We start from the raw sequence: 22,500 nt of genomic DNA on the forward strand, positions 1-22,500 counted from the left end.
TTAGAAAGAGCATTTGTTCCCATAGGAAAAGAATCTATTGTTCCTGCCATGCAACATGGCTGGCGTGCAAAACCACTATTCTAATTTAGATAATACAGTAAACTGATGGGCCAAAAGGCCAAATGGGTGAGATCAACATTTCTGGGTAATGGGCTTCTAACATAACAACTCTGCTTATACGCAAACGCGAGAGCTGCTTTGACTTTTTGAAGCGAAACAAACTCGCCCTCATTCACTTTTCAACGCTGTAGTTAAATAGAATATGGCTACGGATCTTGATCATGAATAATAAATATTCATGACAAAACTGGAACCAGAGAATAAGTCCGGATGATCGAGGTTCGATAGTAATGTGCCAACCAGAGCCTCATTGGCTGTCGGAACAAAGCGTCTTTTGTTCCCGTGAAAATGTTTGTAAACGGATATTTCCTATAAGCTTAAACGAGTGGCAGAAAGAGGCCCTATAGGCTCGCGACAACTCTATCCGGTGGATAAGTCAATATCTGAAAGTTTCAGTAGGCAAAGATTTGATTATTTGCTCACTTAACCGCAACATGCACCACTCTACGCACATCCAGCGTTTAACGGTTAACGACCATCATGGAACTGTGACTTTATTTTGTTCGCTTTAAGTGTGATCGTTTGGCTGGTTTCTCAAAATTCCAATCACGTTATGTAACAAAGGATATCGTTTTTTCCGACGAAGCACAGGTGGAAGAAAATTAACGGAGCGGCGATGCCACTCGGAGAATGGGGAGGGGAGCTGCAGCGCGTTGCCGCGCGTCGCCGCGCCGTTTAATTTGCCTCTCGCCAAACAATACCGCTAGCTTGCACAGGCTACAAAATAGATCATCATTGTATTGCGAAGAACGTTTTTACGAAGTAGACATTAAAGTGTGGATTTTAAGTTTGGAGTTCAGCAAGGGCTTCAGTGTCGCTGGAGTTAGCGAATGTTCCCACACAACATTATATGCTCTGGCTAGTGGCGTACCTAGTAGATACATTATCCGGCCGGCGCTTGAAAAACGTGGCCTAATCATGAAACTGGTCATACCTGGGTAATACTGGTCAGGAACAATAGAAAACCGGTTTCCCGGATGTGACTCTTTGATCCTCTTTGCTTCTCTGGGATGGTTAAACCGGAAGTAGTTCGACTTTCCAAGCAAACCATACAACCTGCAAAACAAGACAAAAGTTGGGAGTCTAAAACAAGGATCCCCGTGTCTTCTAGGTTTCCGAAATACTACTTAACGGACAAGTGAAAAAAAGGGGCGGTCGTGCCTCAGTAGTGGACTCCCAGTGAATATTCCCGTAAATCCTGCTCTACGGATTTGCACTCTTATGAAAAAAGGTAACAAATGAACAGTCCATGTGAGACTGTCAATTGGTCTAGAAGGGGTAATTTGCATACGAAACGATGAGTGGTCTATTGATTGTGTGTTGTAGCGTAAGGAAATAGACCGAAGGCATAAATTGCGTTCAAAAATTATATTCTTTTGTTTATGTGCTAATTAGACTCACTAGCCTCGCTCTCAAGCAATATTTTTTGTATTTTGTCCATGCAAACGAGGCTTGTGAGGCTAATTAGAACATAAACAAAGGAATATTTTTTTAGCCGCCATTTATGCATTCGGTCTTATAGAGTCATAAAACATGCGTTAAGTTTGAAAAGATTTGCTCCAGGCACTGCCACTAGCACTTTTCATTCACATTTTTTAATTTTTTTTTTCTCTTCGGCTGATAACACTTACCTCGACCTTGATTATTCCGGATATCACAAAAACCTCATCCAGTAATTGTTAAATCTGAGTAATGATGCTTTGAAAATCCGAGATTTTAGAAAGAATGTACGGGGTCATTAACGCTTTGCCACTCAAGAATTATTAGTTTTCGATGCTAATAACTGGCTCGTTATCAAAGCTAAAAGGTTTAAATTTGAAGATTTAACTGACACATCAAACAAGGTATTTGCCTTCGCAGTCAATTTAAAAACAGCGTGTTGCTTTCTGCGTAAACTGGGAGACCGGGACAGCAAGAAAAGGAACGCATCTGCTTTACCGCGAGATAGAGGAAGCTACGAACAAAATCCAGGTGAATTGATTGTATTCAAAAGGTAATAAAACAACTTGATTACTACGAGATTCTGTTGGCTGGTGTGGTTTTGTCTGTCATTTCGAATCAATTTGACAAACTTTAGTTTACAGACGCCTGGTGATACTCACAGCTCTTAACTAACAGATCTACATCTAACACATAGCTTAGTATCTATTAAAGTTAGCCGTGTCAGCAGATCAAGCTATTCGTTGTGTAACGCAGTATTCTAGCTTTTCGACCGTGCATGTGTTTGTAAAGAGAAGCGCTACAAACTGCCATCGTATGTAAACACATTACTCTGTTCGTAGTATAGCGAATTTTCAAACTTAAACATCTTCGTGATCGTTCCAAGTTTATAAAACCAGCTTGAAGCGCGATTACCATTCACGGAATGACGTGTCCCAGTTGCTTGAAAAAAAAACTCTCTGGTTCACTTTCCTGCCGCTGGGTTTGCCACTGAAATCTCCCGAATAAAGAAAACATACCTCACTCACTGGGTATAAATGGAATCGATGGAGTCACAAAGTTAACATTCATCAATTACAAGAAACTGTCGCATCGACCCCTGTGGCCAAGACACCGTCAAAACAGGAGGGTTCGAAATGATCCGAACAGATGTGACAGTGCTGGATATTTGGCAAACTTAAACATCTTTGTGATCGTTGCCGAGTTTATAAAACCCAGCTTGAAGTGCGATTGCCATTCACGGAATGACGTGTCCCAGTTGCTTGCAAAACAACTCTCCGGTTCACTTCTCCGGCGCCCGGTTTGCCACTGAAATCTCCCGAATAAGAAAACATACCTCACTCACTGGGTATAAATGGAATCGATGGAGTCACAAAGTTACATTTCTTCAATTACATGCAACTGTCGCATCGACCCTGTGGCCAAGACACCGTCAAAACAGGAGGGTTCGAAATGATCCGAACAGATGTGACAGTGCTGGATATTTGGCAAGTTCGGATGAGCCATTCTTTGAGAAGGATTTCGTTTTAACAGGAAACGATGAAAACTTAACTCTTTTGTGTCTGAGAGTTCTAATAGAACAGCCCACAATAACGCACTGAACCATTTTCAAGTTTCCCTCTTTCAAGCAAGTGAGCACAATGACCTCACGCTTAGCGCCCAAGCCTGCTGTACAGCCAAATGGCGGACTTCCATCGAGTGATCAATACGGGTCTTTCTGGCCTTATAAGACGACGAAATGTAAGAAACCCTCAAATACTCGAATATTTCCATTAAATGAGTAAGGCACTACAGATTTGGCGAAGGAAAAAAAAAATCCATTTTTATCTTCAGTTTTCCTTTAAGACATCGCAAATTAAATTTAGAGCAACATTTTACCAGTCGTAGCCGAAATCTTAAACTCCTATTGAAAGACGAAGGTTGGATATGCTTTCAGCAGCGAGCAAAACAAAACTGAACAGCGCGTCTTACCCTGGGTGGCAGAGGTTTTTCTTGAGCCACGATAGAGCCGCGAAGAGGCGAAGTCGAGTCGCGAAACGGCGAGAAGAGAGAAACCTCTGGTTACCTTGGACTTGAATCCTCACTTTCAAGCAGACGCCAGGGTCAGGATCTGACCTCAGGCTGGATTGGATGATATTTTTAACAAATACGCAAACCAATATGATTGGTTCGTTGATTGGTAATGCAGAGGGGGCGCGTGGTTGCTAAGTTGCATTGGTTCATTTTGTAATTATCAATTTGACGCGTTTGACAGCTGGCATCGGCATGAAAGTGAGATTCAAGTCCAGGGTTACCAGAGGTTTTTCTCTCTCGCCACTTTGGGACTCGTCCTTAACGCTTTACAGCTCTCTCGCGGCTCAAGAAAAACCTCTGGGACCAGGTTAAACGCGTCGCCGCTCTGGATTCGATTAGCTGGCTCCCTGGGCATCACGTGTATACACAATTCATAACTTGCATAAATGAGGAGGAAAACCCAATGCATATTATGCAATACTTTCCTGCAGTGCTTTTTTTATCCTGCGGAAGGGGGCAATATTCAACAAGCTATTCCCCGAAGGCGAGGTGAATATCGGTGAATAAAAAGCCGAGGACGAAAGTTAGAGGTTGATATTCACCGAGTATGAGATTAATAATTGTTTTAGTATAATTACAAAGGTGAGTATTTGAAATAATAGGCCATTATCTTTGGAATAATTAATTTCTTTGTCTGACACCTCGACTAAACTGCGTGCGGCGATTAAAAAAAAAAAGCCTTACATGATTATTGCGTAATAATCAACTCAACGGCAACCAATCAGCGCGCCAGAGGAATTTCAATAATCACCTTTGTAATTATACTGAAAACAAGGAAACTTTCCACAGCACACACAGCACTAAAGAAAAATTGGGGGCATTGAACGCAGTTATGCCAGAAGCTCAAAAATTGTGCGTCAAGAAGACGAATTTCAAAATACGTCACAAAAAACAATAAATAGTTACAAAGAAATTATAAGGACAAGAGAATTCACGACAATGTCATGTGGAATTTTAAGCAATGAAAAATAATCGTGGCCTACATGTACGATGAAAAAATGAGGTAAATGACGAAAACAACTGGGGACGAAATGCTGAAGTCACATCGATGGACTCGTTTCTTTGACGAGAGGAATCAACACAAGATAAAGCCGAAACAGTAAATTTGAGTAAAGAGGACATTCGTAACAGCACAAAAGATTTGATTTTCAATAACAAAACATCGATAAACTAATAAGATAAATGCATTGAACAAAGGAGGTTGGTTCGGATGACAAGAAAAAGTTATAAAAACCTTTACCGGTGATACTGCTATAAAAAAAACAAAAGCACTTAACACACCAACCTAGCGACATGCAATTTCGACCCATTAAGTTAATATCGCTCAGCGCACATTATTGTATTAAATGGCGTTGCGACAACACTCACTTAAAACGCAAAAGAAATGAAAAATTGTAATGTAAGGAATTATGAGCGAGAGAAAAGAAAGATGTATGGTTTAATTAAAAAAGTTGACAAATTAGAAACGACATCAGCTTATGCCAAGATGATTTGTCGTCACTCTAACCGCTACAGGGAGATCGATTACAACCCAAAATTAGTTGTTATTTATCACAACAGTTTTAACCGCAGAATTAAATAAATAAACTTCCTCTCACCAAAACTAGAAGTTGTTTCGGTGAACATTATGAATTGTTGTGGGTAAGAAATTCATGACAATGTCGATGGAAAAAGACTTTAAGCCAACATTCTAATTCCCGGCTCGCAGATAATTTTTGCGACGGGGAATGAAAAATTTAGGCGCGAGGAATTAATTTCAAACTCCACAACCGAGGAATGGACGAAAAAGCGAAAATTGCGAATGACAAATTGACGGATAAAGACCATTTGAAAACTAAACTATGTCAAATTGAAGACAACAAGCTCTGGCTAGCGACCAACTCTACACACGTTGTAGGATTTCAGAGATTGAGTTGTTCGCATGAAACTAGAACAATGCAAACTGCGACCATGTGAAGGAATAAACAATATTTAAAGCACGAGCCAACTAAAAACCTAGCCAACTTGAATATAACAATAGGCAACGCAAACAGGGGAGGGAGGAAGGGCACCTGTAAAGGTCTCCCTTGGGGTAGGAAGAGAACGAATGTAGCGGTGCTGTTACCAGTCACATAAAAAAAACAGAAAAAAATCGGGGGAGGGAGGGGGGGGGGGGGGGGGTGGGAGTTTTTCTCTGTTGTTGTATGCTAACCAGAAGAGAAGAGAATTATTTTCGGTCGATGTTGACTCGGGAATACTCCAGGACAAAAACCCGAGTGTTTCTTTGAGAGAGTATGAGTCTACGCACTGTCCGATCACTATGTTCGGATGCTCTCTACCATTATTTCTCGGTGTTGTTGACTCGGGAAAAATCGGGAAAAAAAACCCGAGTGCTCCTTTGCAAAGACTCGAGTATGTACGACCGTCCGATTCAACGTAGCTGGGTTTTTTTGTTTTTTTTGCTTCTACCATCGAAACGAATACGGAGACTACGTGGAACTTTCCAGGAATTAATCCCGCATGGAGTGACAGATATAGCTAGGACAGCGTTACCTTGTGGCAGTCTGGTTGGCTCGGAGATGGAATACCATCACGGAGCATAGGGCCGCTTTTGGAATAAAGCACCACCGTCATCGCCATTGTACTAAACAAGGCAATGCTCACTGAAAGCCAATAAAACAAAGATACCAGGTTCCATCAGCTAATTTAAAGATTCATGAACAACTTAAAAGAAGAGGCCAGCTCTTCGCCGTAACCTGCGAACACATCTTCTCAGCAGTGTCTCGAAAAATGTTAGCAATCATCTGAACAACCAAAAGATTGACAAGCGATCGTTCACCTTAAAGGAGATGCCTCAAGCAAGTAATTTCACTGTCTGTACGGTAATTTTTAGCAATTGTAACGACAGGGTTATCTCACGACGAAGCAAGTTAAGAACCGTTAAAACGATGTAATTATTTGCTTTAACACGGCATTCAACGCTTTGCTAAGACAAACCTCAGAAACGTTTGAACAAGTCTCGCTGAATGTTGTTGGAAGTTTAAAAAAGTGTTGAAAGCGTGTGGAACCAAATTTTACCTGATTTAAAACTCCTATTCAACTGACGTCGATTTCAACAATTCCTTTGTTCTCGCAATGTTGGATGAAGCGTTCAGCTAATATGTAGTAGAATTCACGCGTGCACACACCTGGCCCCAGTAGTTCAAAAGGTGGATGGCGCTATCCCCCTGATAAGTCGCTATCCATTGGATAGCGCACTTGGTTCACTATGACTTACCCACTGAATGGTGATTTAACCGGTGGATTAACCAACTGCAAAAACCGCCGCCCACAAATTATTCTTTTAGCGATGAAATGATATATGAAATGGATCATATATGAACTGCGGATATGAAATCAAGTGAAGCTATGATCCTCGCAGTTATGAACGCAATTTTTGCAATTGCGTAAAGAAGCCTGAAAAATTCAGGAATTCAACAGGGTTTGAAACCGTGACCTCGCGATACCGGTGCGACGCTCGAACCAACTGAGCTATGAAGCTATTCTTTTGTCTTTGGTTAATTAGCCTAACAAGCCTCGGTCACACGCGCCAAATTGACAAAGAATTTGGGCTGTAAAACGAGGCTAGTTAGGCCAATTAACACAAAGACAAAAGAATAATTTGTTGACGGCCATTTTTGCATTCGGACAATAGCGTTATCCACCTTTTGAACAACTGGGGCCTAGACGGGACAGTCTGGTTTCTTGTTCCCAGTTCCTCGCAGTCAAATTTTTGGATCTAGTGCTAGCGCGACGTTGGAACCGTTTGAACGGCATTCGCACAACTTTGTTGAACGAATGTTAGGCAAATGTTGAAACTGTTTGCATAAGCCTGTAGTTAGGAGTTCAACATTGACTATTGACATGACTTACGGTTCAATGCCTTTTCGCTCAATTGAATGTCAGGTTTACACGTGTCTGTTGAAACACCAATAACTGTCTTTCCTGTAAAGAGAAAGAAAAAAAACCCAAACAATTAGTATGCGAAATCGCACCGCATCGGTACCGTTCATAAAAGTTTTATTCTGAAAAGTTGGCATCCCCTTTCCAAGTCGAACGATTCGAACGATCCGTGGTTCGGCACGGTAGTAGACTGATTAGATCCAATTGGGCCGCTGACGAAAAAAAATTAACAAATGTTGCTTTTTGTTTCTGGCATGCCCGAACTTTGCAAGCGCTTATTTTGCACTGGCTAAAAAGGCCGCGGAGTGTACAACCTGAAACCGGGTTTGTAGGGAGACTTAGCTCTTAAACAGCACGAAAGTGACCAAAAAACCCTCAACTAGCTTGAAAACGTGTTTTTCGGCCAAATCTCAGTAGCCAAAGGGTTAAATACGTTGTTATTAAGGTCGCTGTCGTATAGATAGATCTTCACTTTCTTGAAAAGGACTTTTTTACTTTTTTGCAAAACGCGAGAACAAAACAGATAACTTTGATTGTATGTAATTAGGATGTGTTCCCACCAGTATGGGTCAACCAACACGAAAAAAACGGGGGAAAAATCGCTAATGGTTACGAACGCGCAGAAGTTTATTTTCAAGAGAGGCTTTCGTTAGTATTGCCAGTTCAGTAATGTAGCAGCTCTCTCGTAAGCAGCCACTTTTGTTTTTAAGTCTAAGACATTGTTTCAATTGCTTCAGCAGTATTTTGTGTTGGCTTGGATATCGAACCATTCACATAATATGTTACGAGAGCTGCTGGTGATTTCGACATCCGATGCTTTTAAACTCCTTATATGTGAACCTACAACTGCTTATCACGCAAAGTCGGTCCTTTAACATCTTTTCGAGAACAAGGAAAAATTGGTTCTTTTAACATGTTTTCGAGACAAAAAAATGAAATGCTAAGTATATTGGCTTGAAAAGTTACGGAAGGATTTCTCGCCTCGGAAATAAGCCCACCCCCCCCCCCCCCCCCCAAAAAAAAAAAAAAAAAAAAAAAAAAAAAAAGAAAATTCGGTTGACGTCCGCATTTTGTGATTTCACAAATTCGGGATGATTATCTGCCTCGTTTAATCAGACAGAGTAACAAATACAAACGTTTTTTCCAGGTCATTCTATGACGTAACTCAGGAATTTCGCGCTTTGAGTATCTAACCTCGTTTAATTGGGCACAAAGTGACGCCAATACTAAGCCGTCCTCCTCCCAGACTGACAAAGTGAGGTTCATCTGTTTCAAACCTGAGCGCTGAGCCCAGCTCTGTTACAGCAAGTGCGCGCTCCTATGGAGAAGAAAATAAATAGGAAAAACGTTTAGCGACAGCTATCGACTGGGAAATAAATGCTCTAAAAATAACGGAGATGCTGCCTACAGATTGTATCGAGTTTTGAGAAGCGTTCTTGGAGGGTCGGCAAAAGAACCAGAATATTCGACTAATTTATATGCCAGCGCGATGTCAAATTCTGTACTTTCGTACACTTTTAGCCGTGAGGCGGAAAGTGCGAACTGAAGGTACAGCAACTCCCTCTCCTGCCTAGACTGCAAAACAGTCGTTTTCTTCCATTTCCGCAAGGCGCGAAGCTCCAGACCTTTCGTTTGAATATTTACCGCGTCGCTTGCGTTCGCAAAAACTACATCTGTTTTGCAGTCTATCTCCTGCCCTCCAAGCAAATTGTGCCGGTTACATTTTCAAATCTGCCACTCTATCTTCGTGTCTCTTCACTTTCACATGGTTTCTTCCAGCGGAGTGAACAATGTGGAAAAGTGACATGTGCTTGCTTCCACCAGTTTTCGTGCCACCTTTAAATTTTGGTAAAAAATTATTAGAATTTTTAATCTGGTTGAGAACAGCCCGTGTACAACAGAAAAGTATATTAATTAATATTAACACACTGTAAGTGCTTCAGAGAGCGAAAAAAAGAAAAAATATATAGAAAAAAAAATTAGAAAAATTCCGATTATTTGTGTTCAGTCTATCGCTGAACTATTTTACTCTAAAAAACACACCATTCAAAAAGGTGGGCAATTACTTATAGAAGATCCCACCTATTGTACAATATACAGCACTTCGTAAAATCCGCGTGACTGTCACTGAAAATTATTTAAATCTAGAACGAAAACTGAAAAAGATCAGGAAGCTGTTTTGTCCCCGCTTTCACAAGAATTAAGGCGCGCATTGCTAAGTTTATGGTTAATAGAAAATAATAAAATCATATTTCACTATAACCAACGAATACCTTTTTTTTAGAAACATACTTTTGTCATTTTTCTCTGTCATTTATCCCTATTAAGTAAACTGACTTCCGATAAAAGAAAAAAGATAAAAACCGTAATGAAAACAAAAGTTTTTGTCAAACGTATCAGTGTATTTTTTTGGTTAGTATCTTGAAGATGTGAAACAGGCGCTTCGAACTCTTTCAAATGTCGAATTACATATGCCTTACAAATTGTTCTTGCTCTCGCGTTTGGATGCAAGCCAAAAACGCCGGTGTCATTAACAACAGCTCAGTAATCGAATATATAAGACAATTACTCATCTGAAGCACATAAAGTTTTGATTTCCAACTCATATTTAAGTCGAAGGAGATAATCGTAGCAAATTTTATGTGACCAGTTGGTGGTGAATTTTCTGACTGTAGCTGCCGACTTCGCTTCACAGCCCACTAGAGCGACAAAAATAAGCGATGCAAACCATTCTTGTAACATAAAAACTCATTTTCTCCCTACGATAAGCATCCATTTTTGGAACAAACACTAAGAGAACTTGACCTTACAACAGGAGTAATGACTGAAAACACTAACGCCATGAGTTATTCAAATAAAACACTGTTTCGGTTTGACGTTCTAAGTGCAGCTAAACAATTGTATCATACGTGCTTACTGTATCCTGTACTTTATAAACTAAATCGTTTGTATTTACAATCAATGATTACTATTTGAAATTCTATAAACACAATCCCGCCTTCAGAAAAACCTTGACCCGTAAACAAGATCGTTTCCAATCAAACTTTAAAAGATATTTTTGCGTAAATGACGGCAATAGTCAATAAGCTCATTTCCTAAGACGTTTACCTTAGGAAATTAACTTTTCCTGTGTTTGGAGAAGACGGACGAAAGACGGAACAAATAGTTCTTCACATATTTCTCAATTGGCACGTAACCTTTGCTTACACTTCAAATCTATCCTCTATAGCATCAATTCCATTGAAATAAAATTGTTTCAAATATCTTTTTCGTAATAAAACGCTTCTACAAACGTTTTCAAAGTGATGGTATAATTTTTTTGCCGGTTAATCGTTAATGCTTCTTAATCAAAGTCAACAACAGCAGTACTGAGGAACAATATTTTTAATGCGACCGTTTCTTGCTTCATACACTACATGAAATACATTTTGTTTTAGATCAACACAAGATCGAATAGTAGGATAATTTAAATGTTGCCCCTGTAAAACCTCTTTACCCAAGAGCAGAGCCGGAATGTAAACAAACCAGTTCGAAATATCGGTCGGATACCCCCAAATGCACGTGAAGTCAGACGGGACGGGACAAGAAATCACGGGCGAATTCGGGACTTGCGAAAAAATACGTGTTTCGCTATTCTTTAAAAGGGAACTTCCACCATAAGAAAATAATATAACAAAAATATTTGACTAGAACGTAACAATTGAACTCGACTGGAAGCGGAATTTGTACTTGATGTCTTCAGAATCTGCAATGAACATTTTTTGCTTCTACAGCAAATAATGTTTTCAATCAAAATTGTTTCAGATTGTTTCAAAGAAAGCGTTTGTATTCGAAGGGAATTTCGCAATCGTTTTGTTTTTGTTTTCAAATTTCCGAGTGGGCGCCATCTTGAATAACTGTGACGTGTTACGGTTGCAAAATGGCTATTTCGAAGCTCTATGCGTCGAAAGGGATTGATAATCGCGTTGGTTGCTGTATCGAAGTTCGTTTACCTAAATTTGACTTCAAGAGAGCTCATACGAGAATACAATATCTCTTGCTAAAATCAAAGACTTCGCGAAAGCCGTTACACACAAATAGGCTAATGCATCCAAAGAAGAAATTTAAACGTGTTGTTTTTCTTTGGTCTATCAAACACAAACGGAAAAAAAAAAATAGCCAAATGCGTTTCTATAAAAACCGTGGTGTTGTGTGAGTGGAGAGTACAAATCTAAAATTTGGCATGAACTCGCTTGATAAGGTCACGGTTAAACAGTGGAAGGAGATTACAATACCGACTTCGTCGAGTACCGGCCATTTGACAGGGTCTGAATCTACGGCTCTCAAACTTTTCGCTCACACACGTCCCACAGTGCTGTGAAATGAGGGAATTTAACAAACGACGACGGCTACGACTAAGACAACGCCACAAAGCAATAATATCATTGGTTAAAAGAGCATAAATAATCGTGCTGCACGTGCAGCACGGATGTTAGCAAGTATTTATGCGGTCATCTGCATAAAGACGACGTGAAATGACCAAATTTGAGGGTTTGACGACAACGTAAGCATGCAACAGAGAATCCTTCATTCTCTATTTTCAATTTGAAACCGCTCGTACCGATCTATTTTTAGGATACTTTGCCCACATTTTACGACGCGAACTAGACTGAATAATCGCGAAAGACTTAAGATAGAGCCAAGTTATATTTTGAGGTGACGTTTTCGTCGACCGTCGCCGTCGTAGATCTTAAATTCCCTAGGATCAGTGATGGGTTGTAAGACGGGGCCTACGATTTATCGTCCTTGTCCGAGAAGAATAGAGAGATTAACCACTAGCAGGTGTCATTACAAAAGCATCACTTTCTCCTTAGTTATTTAAAGACCCTGAGTATCGGTCTGGTGAGAGGTTTTGATCCCTCTAGGTCCTGCACAGTAGTACGATGCTCAACGGTACAACCGATGATTGTTTTGATTAACGACTTTTCCGATGTTGTCATTTAACGTAATCCTTGAAGGCGTACACAGGACTTTGGTATCAGTTATGACAACAGTTGTGAAAGAACCACACACTTTTCGAAAAGAAAAGGGCACGGAGTTCCCGGTGTTGTGGTTTGTCCTCTGTGGAATAGATTAAGTTATCGTCTCGCAACCCTTCAACGTTCATAAACCTGTGGGACGTGAAAGAACCCACACATTTTTTGCAAAGAGTAGGGGATGGCCGGAGTTCCCAATGTTGTGGTTTGTCTTCTGTGGTATAGCTAGAGGGCCGTTAAACAAACGACAAATAAGCAACAGCACAACAAAAGCACCTAACACCGTATACTTCATTTTGGTTTTGAAAGTAAACAGTAAAAAATAAACACTATGTGCCAGTAATTTTCGAGCGTTTTGTCTCTAAGGTTTCCAATACAATATGACGTCTAATATTGGGACTGAGGCTAAACGTTCTTATTTTTGTTGCGATTTTTTGCCTGAAAACGTTCTTAACATGTTCTTAAAGTTGTGTGGTATACTAAGTTCGACTACAAACTGAGTGGTTGTTCGGTGATTCATGCAATAAGAAACCCACATTGCTAGTGTTGAAAAACGCCCCTATAAGTATTTGAGTTCATTGTCCTGTTACACTACAGTTTTCGATTCTTTTATCTTTATTTATACTACTCACTCGCTCTTAACTGTATGGTTCTTGGTACAGGCGTTCTTAAACTTTTCGCTCATCTCAGACTGGACTTTCAAGTTTAACAATTTTTTTGTCCGATGATGAAATCCGACTTCAAAATCCTTCATTTAGAAAACTTTACTCAGCTCAACTGTATTTTCACTATCTCACTAGCCCTCAAATTCATGCAAGTGGCTCCAAAACGATGACAATATTAATTTAGCCACGAAACAGCTTTAAAGGAAAAGAAGAAAGGAAACTAAGTATAAAACCGGCAAATTAACAACCAAAAAGAAAGAGAAAATACGAGAAATAAATAGAATGGGCCGATAGCAAAATTCTGCGACAAAAGGTAGAAAGATAAAACTGCTTTGCATGCAGGGCGTTTGGATTTCAAACAAAAAGCTTTCAAATATTTTGGTCCTTAATCCACGCAAAACGTGTCCGGATACTTCCATCCCAGATAAAAGAGACCATTAAGTTCTCGATGAGGTCCCGAGGGCATGAACTCTTTTTTTTTTTTTACAACTTTGACAACCTTACAGACCTTTCCGCGAGGAAATAAAAATCAATCTAAAAGAAAGCTACTGTTATCTAAGGAAAAAACTCGTGACATCGAACAGAGTTGTGATCCCGTAAGTACAGACAATGGACCGGTTTAAGACGAGAATCCCGGCCCGCGGGCAGTAACAAAGTGAGTCGGTATATAAAAGATTAAGAATAAAATTTGACTTTTTTGGCCTCTTGGGCGCGCAACTCGACGATCCCGAGAGTAGAGAGAAACGAACGGTATAAGACGAAGATCCCGCGGGCAGTAACAAACTGAACAAAAAAATATATTCTTGGTTTTCACATGACGTCACGACCGCCATGTTGGTGCCCAAACAAAGAAAAGGCGGCCATGTTGGTGCCCCGACCAAATCCTCCGGGAATTTAACTCTATTATTATGCAAACGCTTCCTTTTGTTTTCGTTGAAAAACATGGCTGTTGATCACGTGAGTGAAAACCAGCAATAACTGATGTTCCTTTCTTGCCTTCTTGGGAACAACATTGCGAACTGATGGCGCAGCTAGACGATCCCGCGAGTTCAGAATGACGAGCCGGTATGAGACGAGAATCCCGGCCCGCGGGCAGTAATATAACAAACTGAATGAAAACAAGAACTATGAACTAAGTACTCTTTCTCGCCTTTTTAGAGATTGAATATTGCGAACTGCAGCCACAGCTCGACGATCCCGCGACTACAGAACAACGGGATGGAATAACACGAAGCTCCCGTCGGTAGTAAGCGATTCTGCGTACTAAGGAACTGGGTTATCCCGCGCGCGCCAAAAAGAGCCCTTATTTTGTTCACTTTCACAACCAAAGCAGGTGATTCATTCGTTTGTTAATAACCATATTCATAATACCATTTTCGTCCCACTTCCAGGTTTGATTATCGTTTTATTGTGTGGTGTGTACTCGGCGGAAAGATGAGAAAGGTCGTTAGAAAAACATAAGGAAATCTTATCTAAGATCTCAAAAAGGTTTTTAAAAATAAAGTCCATCAAAATCAAAGAGGCACGGAAGACAAACAGTTGACATGCAATCCAAGAAAACGGACAATGAATCTTAATATAATATCACACAAAAAGTATTGGAAACATTGATCTAAAACACGTTATGTTTGAGGATATTGTTATTGAATTTATGTTGTTCACAGTGTAAATCTTTACCCTTTTCACTCATTTAAATATCAATAAAACACGCACCCTCAGGGTAAAGGTATCTTCAAATGTTTTCAAATCACGCCACCAAAGCAGAGAATGTTCAGTTCTGAAATTTAGTTTAAGGTTATTCGTGCCTCACGCACGCAAATGTTGGACTTAGAAATCTTACCAATCAAGCGCACATATTCTAATTTAAGAACGTTGTATTCGCTACAGTAAATGTTGCCTCTTTCGTCAAGCACTTAGATTAAAACCTATCTTCTGTTACAGACTTTAAGTCGAGGGGTGTTAAATTCTTGGTTGATCTATGATTTCCTTATAGTTTTTACATTTTATTATCTCTGTAACGTAGTTCTGCGGTTTCCTCCTGGTGTTGTGCCCTTTTCGGCATTGTACCACATGTTTTCATATGGATTGTTACTTAGCTTTCGCGCTTTGCTGAACAAAGTTGAATTAAAAAAAAAAGGTCATTTTATGCTTTGAATGTCTTGTCAATTCGAACCAATGAACTATTTCTAATATTTGTCTCCTTCATTTTTGTGATTTTCTTAGTCTATTAAGAGGATTTTTTTACAAGTTCTCTCTGCTCGTTTTTTTCAAGACAGACTTCAGCACTTTGTTTCACATGAGTTAAAACAATTGAGAAATCAGAAGCCGAGAGTCGCTCTTTACTGTTGAAAAGCTAAAAAAAAACAGAAAACTTGTTGAAAACGTGCAAACTCAAATCATAATCTTGATGGTTATCAGTTTCAACTTGTACTCGTTCGACATCGACTCGACTTCCTTTTCGTCACATTAAAGAAATAAAGAACGAAAGAAACAAAGAAACAAAAACGTTGAACCGAGCCGTGGACGTTTGAAGACTTCGTTCTACGGTTATAAAACACATGCACGCATGTTCACAATGGGATCGGAAAAGTGTTACTAGTTTCTTTCCATAAATTTGTTTTCTTTATCTCCCAACATGAATTCAATGTTCGCCGCCTGAACCTCTTTTGCTCGTGCACAGTGACGTATTAGGGAGTTAAAACGACAACGCCACAAAGCAGGAACGCTATTGGTTAGAAAGGGATAAAATACTCGTGCTAGCTGGACGTGAGAAACGCACTTCAATGCATTTCTTTGCCGTGCACCACAAAACAAAAACGTGAAATCACCAAATTTTAGGGTTTGACGGGCGAAAGCATACAACCGTGAACAATTTACGGTACTTTCTATTGACCACTTTCATTAATTTGCGACCACTGTTTCATTCTTTTGTATTTATGTTAATTAGACCAACTGCCCTCATTTTGAAACAAATATTTTTTTGAAATTTGCTCGTCGTAGCGAGGCTAGAAAGGCTTATTAGCATTAAAACTGAAAGAGGTCTACAGAAAAGGTTCTATTTTTCACCTTAAAACCGTCCGAATTCATCCAGTTACAGGATAGTTCACCCGTAATGCACATGGTGAACAAGATGGAATAATCGCGAAATACTTGCGATAGCGCTGAGTTATATTTTGGAGTGAAGTTTTTGTTAACTTTGCCGTTATCACAAGTGCTTGGAATTAAAAAAAAAAAAAAAACAATAAGGTTGTCCCTGTTTCAAAAGCCGGGCTACCAAATCCGTGAATTTGGTTGCCATGATAAATTCTTGGTTACCCATTCAGGAAACCCAGTGTGTTGAGATGCTATCACGAGGCGATCGAGCTTAAATATCCCATAATTCTTAGAGTGCGCCTGTTGTTTCAGTTTTGGCATTTTCAAAATGGCGTCTTCGTACTCCATCGCCTTCAAGTTGGTGATACTGGTTCTTGCATTTTCCTATTTGACAATGCACTGTAAAAGTTACAGATATTCAAGATACGGGAAAATGCTCAGCTGCAACAAATCATTTATTATTAACATCACACTACTATCGGACATCGACACAAAAAGGCCGACCAGTAAACCGAGTGGTCCATTTTCTATTTTGGCCGGGCTGCATTTTATTTCACCAAAAAACTGGTATTCCGAGTAAATTTCTGGTCATCTCGGACGACCGCTTATTTCGAGCACTGCTGCCTGCTTAAACTCCCTAATTACACCTTCGGAGCGGAATTTCGCTTTATCTTCCTTACGCTGCTACTCACTATGCTCAACAAGGAAGTTCTAAAAAATAGGAACTTTCAGACCTGCGACAGCGACAGATAGAAACGTCACCTCAAAATATAACTTTGCATTGTAGTAAGTCTTTCGCGATTATTCCATGTCATTCACGTGCCACAAAGTGGGCGAAGTATCCTAAAAATAAATTGGTCCGAGCGGTTTCAGAGCAAAAATAGAAAATAAAAAGTTTGCATTTGTAAGCCCACGTACCCTGCGAGTAGAGTCTCTTTCGATCTTCCTACATAAGTCGGGAAGAGGAAAGTAGACTCTGCTCGCCTCCTCCCCATTTCGTATTGAGCATGCGTTAGAAATTTAAATGTGTTCGGTGTCAGTCACGCGTGACCAGTAGCAACAAAAGCAAAAAACGAAAACAAACAGTCGGGATATTTTCCAAAAACTCTGGCAAACACACGACAATCAAGGAATCATTTCATTGGAAACTCAAGATAGTCCATACTCTTAAAATGCCATTTCATTTTTTTACCGAAAAATTTATAGGTTTCTGTCACACAAGTTTCTGTAACCGACACACATAGGAAAAACTCATGGGAATTCTGACAGTTAAAATTGCCACACTGTTGTAAATTTCAAAATATTGATGACGCGTGGTGATTGTTCATGCGCAAAAAAAAAAAAACAGGTTTGACTAGTCGAAACCGGACTGACTCATCCAATTCTTTGGATGAGCGGCAAATCAAAGAATGTGGAGGCGGCGAGCAGAATCTACTTTCCTATTCCCGACTTATCAAGGAAGATCGAAAGAGACTCTGCTCGCAGGGTAAAGCCCAACGTCGTTAAAACCACGTGATTTCACGTCGTTATTGCGCTGCGTACCACAAAAATTAAAAGTGTGCTTAAATCCGTGCTACACCATGATCCATGATTTCACACCCTTTAACCAAAGATATTATTGTTTTGTGCCAGTGTTGTTGCCGATGCCATGTCGTTTCTCATCTCCCTCATATAAAATATATCGTTGACATTTTCGAAAGCTGTGCACGAAGTGGACGGATGCAAACAGGCCTTCCTGTTTGATTTTGCAACCCGAATTTTACATTTATGTAACAAACACTTGAACATTACGAGAAGTTTCATGTTTGCTTAAAACAGTGAATATCGCGTAATTGAAGGGTTGTTTACTGAGCGGGCAAGCTTTGTTCCTAGATAGCCAGCGTGATATGAGAACTGAACACAATTCTATCAATTCAGTTGCATCTAAGAACATATTCCAAAACAAACTAAAAATAAAACTATGTTCTCCTTAATTGAGAAGTGCTGAGAGAATGAGAAAAAAAAGAGAAGAGGAACGCAGGAAAACTCCTCATAAAAACCCGAAGGCTCCGAATTTACGATATTCCATTCATAACAAGTTCAGATTCTCTACCGCTGAGCCGGAGACCCATGGGAGTTTTCTTTTATAAGAACCTTTTCTGTAGACCTCTTTCGTAATGCATGGCGGCCACATAAAATATTCCTTTGTTTTAATGGTAATAAGCCTTTCTAGCCTAGCTACGACGAGCAAATTTCAAAAGAATTTTGTTTCAAAATGAGGGCAGTACGTCTAACTTACATAAATACAAAAGAATGTAAAAGTAATCGCCATTTATGAAAGTGGTGAAAAAGAATATTCAGGCTTAGATAAAACAAAATTTTAAGAACATTCCCAGGCTGAGAGTCAGTTAAGAACGTGTTTATTTTGCTCAATGGCTTTTCTTTTTTTTTGGTGTGTGTGCGAAAAATACAAGGCAAAAGAAATGTAAAACTGGATGAAGTCGAACAGGACAGTTTCTTCAAATACTTAGGGCGTTTTTTTTTTTTTAACAAGTTAACAATGTAGTTTTCTTATACAAAGAAAAACAACTCAGTTTGTTGTCGAACTTAGTATACCACACAACTTTAAGAACAAGTTAAACATGTTTGCTGGCTGAAATCGCAAAAAATAATCATTATTATAAAATAAAATAAAATAAACACCACAACGTTCAGCCTTAGCCCGCAAATTTAGACGTGTAAACCAGATTCAGCTACTCGAATGGAAATGTCCAACAGAAAATAACGGGGACCGTGACATTTAAAATAAGGCAGATGCTGAATTTACATGTCGATTACGTACCGCGAATTTGCCTGTATAACGCCATCAAATATAAAGCACTCGATGTTTGCTTTATGTGTTGTAATATTCTTGATTCACATGAAGGGATATCGAGATATGGAACAGGACTCGACTAAGAAACTCAACAAATACGATCACTTAACCCAACAGAGTTCAAATAAGGTAAAACACCCTCTGGTATTGACCCTAGCTGTCTCAATATCTTTAAATTCCCTCTCACCATTCAGCCTCTTGAACGATCTGAAACAGTTCTGTATGCCACTGCTGATAGGTACTTTAAGATCTACGATGTCAACGTGGACGAAAACAGCACCTTAAAATATAACTTTGCCCTATCGTAAGTTCTTCGCGATTGCCAAAGTACCAAAAAAAACGAGTCGGCTTCCTGAAGTTTCAGGGTATAAATGGCGAATGAAAGGTTTGAATTTGTACGCCCTCGCTGTCGTCAAAACCTCAAATTTGTTGCTTTCACGTCGTTGTAACGCAAAACCTACGGCAAAAATATGGGCTAAAATGCGTGCTGCACGTGCAGCACGATTCTCTTTCCTCTGCAACCAATGATATTACGGATTTCCAGCGCGGACAACGGCAACGTCAACGAAAAGCGTCCCTCCAAAATATAACTTAGCGCTGCCGCATGTATTTCGCGATAATTCTGTCTTGTTCAACAATGCGCGCGAACTATCCTGTAACTGGATGGGTACGAACGGTTTTAAAGCGAAAACACAAAATGAACGGTTCATTGTTATACGTTCACGTTGTCGTGAAAACCTAAAATTTCGTCATTTGTTTTGTGAAGGACGGCAAAGAAATGCATGGAAATTCGCGCTGCACGTCATTAAGAGTATTTTTCTCTTTTTAACCAATAATATTCTTGCTTTGTGGGCGTTGTCTTTGCCGTAGCCGTCGTCGCTTCTTGTGGGAGTCGAATGTCTGTGCGCATGACGTAATTTACGAGTTGCAAATGACCCTGTTTTGCAATCAGAATGGATATTTACATCTAATCCTTAAAGCTCAAGAAAGGACCGCGATTTTGCAGAGGGTTAACAACACGAGTTTGTGTTGGATCATAGAAGAGAAAGAAAACGTGCGTTTTAAATAACGAGAAAATATACATAACAGCTATTGGCTGTAATCTCCTCACCCACATGCGAAATGTGAGAATTAATTAAAACACTTTATTTGACGTGAAGGAAGTTTTGGTTTTAATAAAATTAAGGGTAATGCGAGGATGAAAAACCGAAGGAACCAAATGGGCTATAAATCATACACCGTTGTATTAAAATAATTCTATGTATAATTAAAGCTTGATCTAGCTCTTGGATATTATGTCTACAAACAAAATAAGTTAACATATCTACAACATGCAATATTCTCCTTTTTTTTTTTTTCTTTCTGCAAAACTTTAGAACACTCTTTATTTTACGAGGGTCTTTGCTATGGTGACAATTTCAGGTATTCGAAAATTTACACGTAAAACGTGACGTGAAGAAACCTACATCTAAATATTTCAATTCAAGTAGATACTTTTTTCCGCACTTAATACTCAAAGGTTTTCAAAACAAAAATCACTTTTAATTAGAAAGTTTTTTTAAAAAATAGACTGATCACAATACCCAGCTGAACTTCTGAAAGGGTGCGGCGACACAAAGTTATCCCTATTCTTTTAACCTTATACAACGACAAAACATAGCATCAACGCTTCGAAAAAGGGATTACAATCAGATACAAAAACGGCCCACAAAAAAAAAAAAAATGCATTTTACAGTAAGTTCACATTGAAATTACACTTTTCGATATTTGAATTTCTGAGAGGCGATAGAAATAACGATCGACATTTGAGAGCAAATTCGAATTGGGAAAAGAAAACTAAAAGAGCTCCTCAAATGCTTAACAAAATGAGTGACCAGGGCAGATGCTGCTTCCAAAAACGACCTTTTGTAAACAATACAGACAAATTTCACAGATCTTGAAATAAAGATTTTAAAGCTAGAAAGTCTCCACTTATAGCCTATATTCTAGACATTGACCAAATCCGACACTCATGGTTGCCAGCATATCTGATTTTGCCAAAAGTCATGCAATGTGCGAAATATGTCATTTTCCACCCAAAAAACTACTGCGAAAAGAGCAACAATAGATATAGTGAATATGAAGGTTGTGAAATCGTGATTTTGCCTTTAATATCTAGTTAAAATACGCCAAGTATCGTTTGGTAGTATAATTTCTTCGATATTATTAATTCATCCACTGTCGTTAATGCATTTTTGTATTTTACAGCAAACGAGCTACAATAATTGACTTCGCTAATATCTTTGCAGCGCTGACTTTTGGCCTCCGGAAAAAAGTAATATAGCAATCATTTTATTTATTATCTGTCCACACCACACTGAAGGAGGCTATAGAATATTGTTGTCATCAGCGGTTTGCTTATGATATCGGGGCATGTGTGTTTTTAAAAACTTAAAGTTTAAGCCATGGGTTATGTTACAAGTGCATTTTTGACGAATTCGTTCGCGTTAGTGGAATCTTCGAAAGACAGCTGGATGTGTATAAGCTTCATCGCGGATTTTTTCCATAACTCTTGAGAGCGCCCTTTTTCCTGCTTTACATATCGAACACAGCTTTTAAGCACTCAAGGAATCGTATGTTTCTATCGACATGCAGTAAAAGCAAATTTAAAAAAAAGGCCAAAACATGGAATTAATTTTAACAGCGAAGAGACACTTCACCTCTATCAGTTTTTGCGTTTTGCTCCATTTATCTTCCCAAATCCCGGTTAATCGTTTCATGAGGTCTTCATTTTCTTGAAGTTTTCTCTCCGCCTTGTCCACATCCAAAGAGCTGGGAGAATTTCCACTCTAAAGACAGGAAAAATGAAACAGAAATCGTTAACACCGAAGCTGGACAAACGTGTACTTAGAAGGTGTGATAATTCATCTCCAACTGACATCAGTTTACTAATAAACCTAACTATTGTTTTCACGCCGTCTGCACCAAAAAAATAAAGCTGAAACTAAGGGTTAAGGGAAAAATTATCCAAAAGGCACATTTTCCTTCCGATCCTCTGAGCGCTCGCTTTATGCCGGCGTAAATAGACAAAACATCATACTAGAAATAAATTCCTACTAAAACTTACCTGTGGAAAAATTGCAGAAGCTAAAATACGCACAAATCTCATAGCCTTTGGCACGTTTTTGTCAAAGCAGTCGATTCTTGTCTCGCAGATCTTTCGAAGCTCAAGACACTTCAACGCGGTAGATGAAAGAACGTAGAAAAAGACGCAAACGAGCTTATATCTAAATTATGTCTTGAAAATGAGGTCATATAAAAATGATTTAAGATGAACTTA

The 22,500-nt window shown here is 39.3% G+C and overlaps 1 pseudogene; it reads right to left on the reverse strand.

Moving 5' to 3' along the window:
* The window catches only part of LOC138028246 (kinesin-like protein KIF16B), a 64,259-nt pseudogene that overhangs the window by 27,092 nt on the left and 14,667 nt on the right, over positions 1–22,500 (reverse strand).

This window comes from Montipora capricornis, chromosome 13 (genome assembly GCF_036669925.1).
Source record: "Montipora capricornis isolate CH-2021 chromosome 13, ASM3666992v2, whole genome shotgun sequence".
Taxonomy (NCBI): Eukaryota; Metazoa; Cnidaria; class Anthozoa; order Scleractinia; family Acroporidae; genus Montipora; species Montipora capricornis.